Raw genomic sequence first — 12215 nt, forward strand, 5'->3', positions numbered from 1 at the left:
GTTGGTCATAGTAATTATTGGGTAGGTCACAATATAATTGGTCACGACTGAAGGGGATTATGGTGTGTGTGTGTGTGTGTGTGTGTGTGTGTGTGTGTGTGTGTGTGTGTGTGGGGAGGGGGTTACTTTGTCTCCCTTCAGGACATTTATGACCATCACGATGTCCATCACGTCAGACCTTGGACCAACCTTTCCACACAGTTGTGTGCATATCGTTGCTGTTGGGCAGAAATGTCTTGATAGTGTCATGCAAAAGCATCAAAAGTAGCAGATCCGCAAGCTCGAAACACTGTGCGAAGCGACTAGTTTTGAACTTGTAGATCTGCTGCTTGTGCCAATTAATTCCTCCCACTGCTTGCCACTGGTTCACTTACAGAGAGGAAGTACCACCTCCGTACACTCCTCCCAGTATAGGGAGTATGAGGCGACATACCAAAGCCTAAACCACTTGTGCTTATAACCACGCCCAGCTTCTGCGACCAACGCGGAAGTGGAACTGAGTTGCCTCTCACCTAGAACAACTGCAGACAATTTTTGTGGCCGACAGTTTTGGACCGTGACGGAGGCGTACCATCTCAAGCTAACTTGAGCCACAGACGAGCGAGCTAAAGCGAGCGTTTCGCCGTGCCGAACGTTGCGAAGTTTGCTTGAGCCGACTCAGCGCCGTCCAACATATGTACCGATAGGACCAGGATCGTAAATCATGATTTGGCGAGAGCGTTTGCCCCAACTGGCTACTGGCCAATCACATCGTGTCCTTGCACAAGCCGTATAGGCTTCGGGATGACACCCTGCTGACAGGTGCCATCCCAGCCCGTAGGAGTTATTTGCAAATTGCAATGACAAATAATGCACCCTCCCCTGAACAGCAGTGGTGTAAAGTAACTAAGTACTCCGGTACTGTACAATTTAGGCATTCTTACTTTATGTTCAATGTTTTTACTTCTACCCCACTACATCTCAGAGGAAAATATTCCACTACAAAAATATTAAAACGTATTTAGTTACTAGTTGTTTTGTAGATTTTATTATTACAAAACACACTAACCACTTCAGCCCTAAACTATATATTTCAGCCATTTGAAAATAGCCGATCATTTTCAAAATATTTTTGAATGGGACATTCTGCAGCGAGTACTTTTACTTTTGGTACTTAAAGTCTATTTTGATCCGGATACCTTTGTACTTTTACTCAAGTACATTTTGAAAATGGGACGTACACCTTGTAACAGAGTATATCTACATTCTAGTATTGTTATTTGTTAAGTAAAACATATGAGGAGTACTTCTTCCATCACTGGTGGGCATATAGGTACTAGCCCAGCTAATACGCCAGACACGAATCTGCCGTTATGAGTCTGGCTTATTAGCCAGACTAATTAGGTACCGGTGAGCCGCCTGAACCTCCTTGAGCTAGCCCCTCCTATGGCCAGCTTTGTGTGTCCGTGTGAATTTTAGGGATGATTTGATTGGCTGATCACCCTATAGCGATGATTTGATTGGCTAAGCAAAGTACGTGAGGATAAATGTGAGGGCAGACAATTGAAGACGCCAATTGTGATTGGCCAGAATGACAGAAAAGTGAGTGATGTGATGATGTATGATGATAAGAGCACCCCTCACTTCACACGGGTGTGATTTTTAACTTCCTATATTACTGTTGCTTTGTTTTTATCACTTTATTCTGTCTAGCACCTTGTAACACCTTTGAAAGGCGCCTATAAATAAACCATATACCTTTCCTGACAGACAGACAGACAGACAGACAGACATACGGGGGTGAGAACATGACCTCCGTGGCTGAGGTAGATTCCTTGCAAGCTGTCAGGACGCATTTTGTCAGTGAGTTTGATGGCGGTTCTTTTCCTGACATCACCAGTGAAGCAAACAGACTCATGCTTAACCACCTCAACCTGATATACTTCACTGGCCGGGGTGCTTCAGGGCTCTACGTCTCAACCCGATATACTTCACTGGCCGGGGTGCTTCAGGGCTCTACGTCTCAACCCGATATACTTCACTGGCCGGGGTGCTTCAGGGCTCTACGCTTGGTCCCCTTCCCTTTTTACCCTTTACACCAGCGGTTCCCATGCAACATTTTCTGAATCAGGGCCCACTTGAAAATCTCGAAAGCGTTTGCGATGCATCTGAACACTTAAACAACGGCAGCCTTTTATTTGTCATTGACTGTCAATGACTGTTTTCTCACTGTGAAACAGTGAGAGAAACGTGAGAGGAAATAGTGAGATAATATGTCCATTGTCCAAATACCTCATTGAACAGGGACTTTTCTTTGGTGCGTTGGACTATATTTGACCGGAATTGCTCGACAGTTGTTACATAAAGGCCTCTGAGTGTACTGTAGACTGTACATTGGTCAGACGGGACCCGGAGTCTTGGATGTTCCAAACTGCAGCTGTCCTCCTGGAGCTTGGTTGCGTAACGCCAATCCACCCCCCCCCCCCCAGTTACGCCATGTCTAGCCCACTGTCTCTCAAACGTCAGGATCTGGGGACCACCGGGAGTCTAAATGGAGCCTTATATGGGTCTATACACTCAGAGTTATATTAACAACACAACATAGTGTCAGAAGGGGGTACGCGGCCAAATGTATATCAAACAGGGGGTCTTGAAATGGAGGAGAAAAAAAAGGTCGATAATAACTACTCTTACCGGAGGAGTTGTCCTCCTAGACCTTGGTTGCATAACGTCAATCTGCCCCCAAACCCTGTCTATAGTCATCTCTTTGCCATCCATCCCCGCTGGCTAGCCAACCAACCAACCAGCCAGCCAGCCAACCAGCTGCGACGGAGAGACATGTGGGAGAGGAGGGGGGTGGAAGAAGTATAGGCTACTCAGATAGTTTACTAGTAGAGTACTAGTAGTACTAGTAAAAGTACTAGTAGAAATAGAACGATGTAGAAAAACTCATTTACAAGTAAAAGTCCAGTGTTCAATTTTTTATTTGAGTACAAGTACGACATCTAAAATTAAAATAGTCTATAGGCCTACTTTAAAATTGAAAAACATTATGCATTATTGTGTTCATCGCTTTAACATTGCAGATAATTACTTTACGTGCTGCTGCAGATTAGCCTATATTAATAGGCCTAAATCATTAATTTTCAATTTATTAACAATAAAGGTTTGTAATAATACTATAAAGTAACTATTAAATAGTGGAGTAAAACCAAAATGTCCTCCACTGCTTGGAGTGCTCAGTGGCATATAGATGAGTGACAGGGGGAGAGGTTGTGGGCATTAGCTCAGTGGCATATAGATGCTGTATGGCACTGTTACCAGGTTTTGCCAGTCCGGGTCTGGGTCTTTGAAAACAAAGCCCAAAAGAAGCGACTATATGCTACACGAGCCCTTTTAAACCTATAACACATAAAAAGCTCACAACGTGAACATGTGGAATGTTTCTTAAACATTTTAAAAACACAAATCTTGTAGAGGGAACTACCATTATTTTACAAGTGACTTCACAGGAAAAACAATCCCCCTTAAAATAAGCGGATGTGGCAACCGCCTATAACGGGCTGTACGGGGCTGTATTTCCAGCAGCCACAGCTACACACGTATACAGATGCGCTGACCTTAGCAGAGGACACAGATGTCTGCCATGGAGCGCACCATGTCATGTCACCATCAGAACACACCTCAGTCCTCCTGATTCGCCCCCCCATACACTGTTGAGGTGTTATAAGAGTCCCTCAGGGCTCTATGCTGTAGGCCAGTCAATCTAAACTAAAAAGGGGCGTGACCCAAAATAATTTGCAATAGTATAATCATTAAAGGTTTATTATGATCCTAGGGTCATCCAAATAACATTAAAAAGTGTTGTATTGAGAAAAAAAAACATTTTTAATATGTTATTTGGATGACCTTAAAGGGACACTTCACCCCTTTTGCAACCAGATCTTATTTTAATGATGTTTGGGAGACAAGAAACACTTTCCTGGGGTTTTTATGTGGGTAATATGTGTTATATTTAAGGTTTTCAAAGTGTCCATGGACTCCATGATGTCATGGACACTGGGTTCACTTACTTCCTGGACTACATCTCAAAGCTTCCTTGGACTACATGTTGTAGTGAGCAGTGCACCACAGCATTATGGGAATTGTAGTCCAGGAAGGAAGTGAGCCCAGTGTCCATGACATCATGGAGAAAATAAGTAATTTTTTGGGTGAACTACTCCTTTAAGAATATTATTTTGCAATTCAAAGTCCATGTGTGCATGTACTCGATTAAATAAGCACGTGTGGAACTCAAGTAAAGGCAGCCTTTGTTGAGCTAGTATAGTCCTCCATGGCGGTGCTGTCACACCTGGGTTGGGTTCCTAAAAACAGCCCTGGCACTGGCAACATAATCCCTTCTGATGGGGATATAACAACATATAACACACCCTGGGAGTGGTGCGACTGACTGACTGTCTGTGGCATGGGGACAATGAGAGCAATGTGGCAATGAGTCACACAATCGTGTGACTAGGGATGTGCTAAAATCTAATCTATCTGGCAGTGTATCGTCACAAACTCCTTGCTAAAGCTGATACACGTGTTGATATAGAGCAGGGGTCTTCGACAGGTGGTCCTCAGAATTACTACAGGGGGGCCGCCAAATCTTGTGTGATATTAGCCACTTCAACCCTAGAATCGCTATTCTGAGGGGAACATTGGCCGAAAATAGCAATGTGTTTACTTCAGAAACACACTGCCCTCTCACTTTCTCACTATTTTTGTGTTCACTGTTTGATTTGGTAGCCCAAAAACATCACCGTCTACCAAAACAAACAGTGAAAACACCAAAATACACTGAGAGGGAGTGTGTTTCTGCAGGTAAACACCAATACTACTCCAGTGTCTGATGGCTGCTGGTATAGAGGGAAGTATGGGTACACAAATATTTGTGTTCTAAACACAGGGCAAAGTCACATAGCCGATGCATCTTCTTCTTTTCCTTTCGGCTTTTCCCTTCAGGGCCCAGGGGTTACCACAGCAAATCACCTGCCTCCATCTCACCCTGTCCTCTGCCTTCCTCTTCTCTCACACCAACTAACTTCATTTTCTCTTCCACTACATCCATAAATCTTCTCTTTGGTCTTCCTCTAAGCCTCTTGCCTGGCAGTTCCAGCCTCAACATCCTTCTACCGATATACTACTATCCCTTCTCTGTACATGTCCAACCATCTCAGTCTGGCCTCTCTGGCGACTGGCTTTATCTCCAAAACATCTGACATGCGCTGTCCTGTCCCTCTGATGTACTCGTTCCTGAGCGTATCTATCCTTGTTACTCCAAGAGAGAACCTCAACATTCTAGTCTGCTACCTCCAGCTCTGCTTCCTGTCTTTTCCTCAGTGTGACGGTCTCTAAACCATACAACATAGCTGGTCTCACCACCGTCTTGTACACCTTCCCTTTCATTCTTGCTGATACCTTCCTATCACACATCACGGCACGTTTCTCCACCCATCCCAACCTGCTTGCACTCGTTTCGATGGAATTGATAAATAATCTAAATCTGTAATGTAAAGTTTTCAAATAATTTCATGTAGGCTATTGGAGTAAATATACAGTATTTGCCTCATAGATGTAGTGCAGTATAAGTAGTGAAAATAGAAATAACCAAATAAAGTAAAAGTACATAACAGTACTTGAGTAAATGTACTTGACACATGCGGCATGCAGCTCAACCAGACAAGTGATTAAACCATCATGACTCAGTTATGTACATTGATTGTATCTCTTTGCTGTACTGACGTGATAACAAGGCACCTGCCTCCTATTAACTGTCAAACAGAGATTATACAGTTCAATTAAATCGTTATGGAGAGCACTGAAGGAGAACTTGTAATAGGGGTTGCCAAACCTCACTATGCAGAGATAACGCCCAAATAGCCTACAGCTACTGTACCTTTCTGGAAAATTGTGAAATACCTTGAAAAACAGACAAGAAGCAAAAATAGCAGATCCACACTGTGGAAAGGCTGACCGACGGCATGAGGCTCCACAAAGTAGATTTACATTTTACATTCACATTCAATTTTTTATTTACCTCCAAAAGTTCATTAGCCAGTGCAAGCCGGGAACAAATACAAAAAATAAATAACACTGGACAAAACGACGTTCCAAAATAGGAAACAGAAAAACAACAAACAGGAACTTACCATAAGAATACTGCTAACAGGCTGTGCCGTCCATGAGGCCCTGGCAGCCCTCCCCTGATGCTGTTCCTGGCTAGACTCAAGACAAACTGAACATCTCCTCACCTGCAGCTGATGAGATGATGACTGAGATATACTTTATTAATCCATGAAGGGAAAATTGAGGCGTTACAGCAGCATAATGTGACACACAAATAAAACTACTGGACAAACAGAAAAACAACAGACACAGGTGGACATAATTAAACACATAATACCAGGACCACCATAGCCAGGACCATATGCATTTGGGGAGACAGTTCTTATGCATGTATTACTGATGGCAGCAAACCAAGCATAATCACAGTATCAATAACTCAAACAGCAGGCAAACCAAGGCCCCTTAGCTGATCTAGAATTACATACTGCTTTTCAAACTTATTTTCAATAAATACAATTCAATAAATATTTCAGGTGAAAACATGACAGGAACAAACACTCCTCCTCCTCTACCGTGCTTGGCCCCTTCCAATCAACATGATTAGATTGCCAGCACTGCAGAGAAGAGACAGGGTAATAATGTAACTTCACAAATGATAATGATAATAATTAAACATATATACGTGTTTCAATCCTTGTGAGTTTACTTTAAAATGTCAGATGTACATACCAGTACACGTCTTTGATGCGTGTATGTGTATAGGGCAGGGCACGGGCTACCCCGTGACACACACACCCACAGCGTACATTGTGAGCGTGTAGATCTGCTATTTCCGTGTTTGTGATTGTTTGAAAATGTTTCGACAGATTTGGCACAATAATCAAATTAACAGAATTATTTTAAAACAAGTTCTCTTTTCCAATAGGCTAAGCATCAGGATGTAATGATTCATTAGACTCAATAACCCACCTATGTCTACCTCCCAAGAGTTCAGAGTGTGAATGAATGTAGAATTAAATCTTTTAAATATATATATATATTAAATATATATATATATATATTATTATAATAATCCTCTCTCTCACACTTGATGCCAGTGGTCACCCTCCCCTTTTCCAATGTTGGCACCCGTGCCTAAGGTTGCCTATGTATACCCCTGAATGTTACCAGATTGCGTGTGCATAGCCAGGATTCATTCATCTTCATTCATCATGTACAGCAAAGGTCTGCCAGGGGTGGGTGTCCTGCTTTGTCCCACTTTACAGGACATCTGTGTCACCGTGTCAAGAGGTGACAACAGGGTTTTTTCCTCCTTTTTGTACGGCTAATTCATTCTTCGTCACGCATGACCGTTTCACTCGACAAATATTAAAACGGATTCACGTGTTATTATTTCAGTAGGTTATTCTCATCCATATAAAAGTAGGCTACGGATGCTACGGATGGAGGCAACAGATGTCCGGACCAAGAGACTACAGGTCACGTGGTTTATCCATTTGCCTCGAGTAAGAACCCTTCAACCAAAGACCCGTCAACCTTTCCCTCCACAAATCCACACACCATAGTACTGTGGAGGCTGAATTGTAACTCAGCGGTACATTACGGACAGAGTATAATGGAGAAAAGCTTTAGGCCTAATTGAAAATAGCCGATTGTCGATCTGATATTTTCAATGAAAGCTTTCCCCACAATATGTACGCTGGGGTTTAAGTGGTTTAGCATAAATGTAGCTTTCCTTTCCTACAGTGGTGGTCAAGTGGATGTGTTCCAAGATCATTTACCTCATTTCCCCATATTTTGATTAATTTCTTTCACTCCTCCATATAAGTGTTTACCAAACATAGAGTATTTTGGGGGCCTGTTTTTTGGGGTCACAGGCAAATATGAAATTAGTTTACCTTTCCTGCAGAAAAGGAACACAAATCTAAAAAACATAGAAATAAAATAAATCATTTAGAGTACCCAATTACTTTATTAGCACTTTTCCTCCAATGTAGTCAGTAAGCCAATGAATTCCTATTGGAAATGTGACACTTTGCCCGGACCGGTACGGGCACCTAGGCTCCAAAGTCTGCACGCACGCACGCATGCGCGCGCGTCTGGACACACACACACACACACACACACACACACACACACACACACACACACACACACACACACACACACACACACACACACACACACACACACACACACACACACACACACACACACACACACACACACACACACACACACACACACACACACACACACACGTTGGGGGGGGGGGTCTCAGTGTTAAGGTCTTGTCCTTGCGGGTAATGATGGATCGGACACAAATGTGACCCGAGAGTCCGGAGAGAAAGCAGCAGACAAACCGGTAGCTCTTGCTAACAGATGGAGCTAATGAGGTGCTTGAGGAGCCCCAGTCTATTCTCATTCTGATTGATAGACTATGGCGCAGCTCTTTGTCAATTCATCAGTGGAGAAAAAAGTATATTTCAGAATTTTACTGGAGAGCTTCAATGTTTGTAATTATTGAATTAAAAAGTGCATTAAAAAAATGTATATTCTAAAACACATTAATTGACGCATTAATTGTCTGTACAGGGTTCCCACACATTTCAATGAATTTCCAAAACATTGATTCATTCGGTGCAATAATGAGTCTCTTACTCCTATATGTGCAATGCCCAAAGACTGAGACAGAATGGTATAATTCCAGTCCAAATGTCATGCCAAATCTTTGCTACACCGTCTATCCTAGGTCATAGGATCACACTGCAGCATGTTGTGAGCTTGTAGATCTGTTCTTTTTGTCACGTCCGTTACACAATAGGCTGCAATCACACAGTCCGTTTGGCGAAAAACTACTTATTAACAACAGAAATAGCCAAAAACAATTACAATGCATAGTCAAATATTTTTCAGGACTCCTGATGAATTCCAAACCTTTTCCAGTATAAAAGTATAGATCGCTTAAACATCTTGTTTATAATTAAACGATTACAATCAATGAAAAGCTCTCCTGTGAAATCCTGAACATGTCACTTGCCCTTTGGCCTCCAAGCTCTCAATATATAAGGTGGTGATATAAGGTTTCCCCAGATCTGATAAGAACGCTGGCTTTAGGTGCTTTCCGACCTAAATGGTCTTAACAGCATCTGGGCAAACTCCAGACATTGATAGCACCTCAATCTCATAGATACAACACGTTTAGGATTAGGACATGTGCCTTTACATAACACCGGCTAAAGTCAGCAGATTATTAACCCAGGTAAAGAGGGAGGACATGATAAAACACAGCCCTCAACAAGCATATCGTTGCAGTCGGGCAGAAACCTCCTATCTCAATATTCTAACTTTTTGTGTTTTGTTTTTATTTGTAACTAAGCGGCCTACTTGATCATACTGCACAGTGTCACACAAACTCATCAAAAGTAGCTCTACAAGCTGTGTTTTGAGCTTGTAGATCTGCTACTGTTGCTATGTTTGAATTTGAATACTAGAAAGTAACAGTTCTGGATATAATGAGGTTTCCACCCAACAGAGACTATAGACGTCTGGGAAATAACCAATGCTTCTGCTTTTGATATTCCCCCTCTGCTCATCCATTTATCACCACCGATGGAGTCTGTATATCAAATACATGCATTTACTTTCAATATAATTATGCATGTTTGATTACAAAAAATAAAATAAAAATTAACCCTGGCATCCCTGTTTTGAGCAAAAGTTATAGATTTAATTTCCCAATTTAGCAGAAATAAATGTAGCAGTTTTTTAAATAGCAAAAATAGCTGATATACAAGCTAACACTAGCGCATCACATTGCAACACCTTGTTAGCTTGTAGATCGGCTATTGTCGTATATATATAGGGCACAAACACGCAAGTGTTTAAGCCGTTATACACATACCCCATTCGGCACGGACAAATAAAAAAGAACACACACAAACGAGAATAATTAAGAAAGCCTTGACAGTTTTTATTTCTCTCTCTCTCTCATAAATAACACTGAACAAGCTTCATACAGCGATAAATATCAATATTCATACACCGTCTGTAAAATTCTCTGTATTACAAAATACAGTATTATGTGTAATGCACTTGATACAGGTGGGGAAGTATTTCATAGTACCTCAATAGCCGACCCTTAAGTTAATATGTTACTGTAGTGTACCCGTGTAGGCCTACTCACGTACCAACAGTGAAGAAATGTGCAGTTCTAACCTCCCAGACTTGGGTCTGTGTGGGTGCCTATGAAAGATTCACTTCCCTTGGGAATTGGTTGTTGCATAACTAGATCTAAAGTTAAGTTCAGAGCCCACCTAAGGAAAAACAAAAACAAAGCCTCAAATTAATGAGATCACCCTCGCCAAAAATGAAAATTATGCCAAATGATCTACTCACTTTCATGCCGGTTGAAAGATGGAGGACGTGTCTTCTTAAGTTCTTTCACACAGCATATACGCAGTTTTCCACAAACACTACGATAAACAACTCAAGTCAATGGCAGTGTTAATTTTGACAGCAATTATTTGTTTAGTTTTAGTCCTAGACTTTTGAATACAATTCAATTTAGGTTCAGTCATATTTTAGTCATCTGAAATGTTTTAGTTTTATTATAGTTTTAGTTGACAAAAAATCATACCATTTTAGTCACTATGGTCAGGCGCTAATTAAGAGTTCAGAAAAGGCCAGATAATGACACTAAATGACACATTGCGCAGCATGGTCCAAGCCTTCGGAAGCTAAATGATCACACACATGCAGATATATTCACTATAGCTATTGTTTTCCAAAGCGCTCATGCTTGCCGTACACCCGGGGCTTGCAGAGCTCTGTGAAGTCAACCTCCGAGGCAGGGGTGTAAACATGCGGGGGAGACTTTGTGTTCTTGCTGAGCAGCGCTTGGCTTTAGAAGACTGCATCGAGTCATGTCATGGTTTTTTATAACTCTTAAGATAGAATGGGGGGTTGGGGGGTAACTCCCGTACACTATTTTCAAATGCAAATATAATACTTTCATGGAAATACTTCATCAAAAGGTCTAAGAACGAAATCCCATTACAGATATATTTTGCAGTTAAAGACTGTCTTCTGCCTACGCATGTGTTGCTTTTGTAGGCGTGCAAAATCATTTTTCACAGAACTCTTAAGAAAGTGAACTCTAACCGCCTACAGAACCAGACGGGGTGCGTCAGAGAAGACCTGAGGACCAGATCGATGCTGAAGCAACACCCCCGCACACTGTTCTATTCTGGGGGCTGCACGTTGTGATCTTGTTGATCGCCATTTTCAACAAAGAAATGTCGTGCAGAGGCAAACGAAGACATTTCGAGGAGGTCTAGTATATATATTTGAAACGATTCCGGTTCCTTAACGATTCTCTTTAAGGATTCCTATAGGGGGGTTCCAAATAGACCCTTACCGGTCTGTAACTCTCAGAAATATGGTGATCCTTGAAATTAAAACATTCATGAATCACTGGTATTGTAATTGTATAGCAGACGTGAAGTCCACCACACGCCCTCTCTGACAGAGGGATGAAAAACCGATCGAACAGATTCCTGGTTCCTCAATGGTGGATCCGGTTCCTCAGACTCTGGATCCCAACCCTACTAGGCCCCTGGGGGACTCCAGTCAACACATAAGGGTTTTAATAGGTTAAACATTGTATTTGAATTTGAAGACGCAAGACAATACTCTTGCCTGTGAATAACTCTAACAGATCACCATTGACTTGAATTGTTTTACAGAGAACTGCCGTGTATTCTTGTGTGGCTAAAGACATGGCATCCATGTCTCAACTGACATGAGGGTGAGGAGATAAAACAGCGTTTTCACTTTTGGCTGAACTATTCCTTTAAGTAAAAACGGGCCTACCGTACTTCCTCTAGTTCTATTTACGCTCCTCAATATCACATCTAAATTTGGGAGTCTAAAACAATGCAAAGCATGACCGCAGTGACCGATTGTGAACCTAAGTTTGCGGTTGTTGAAAGATATTTTTCATTCATTTTTTTGCATTAAACTTGGAAGAACCTCCATGGTTCCCCACTCTGTTCTGTCAAAGAACTTGTAGTATGACAATCACCCTTCGTTTGGAGAGGACCGTCCGTACAAGTAAAAACTAGCGA

This window comes from Electrona antarctica (genome assembly GCF_951216825.1).
Source record: "Electrona antarctica genome assembly, chromosome: 15".
Taxonomy (NCBI): Eukaryota; Metazoa; Chordata; class Actinopteri; order Myctophiformes; family Myctophidae; genus Electrona; species Electrona antarctica.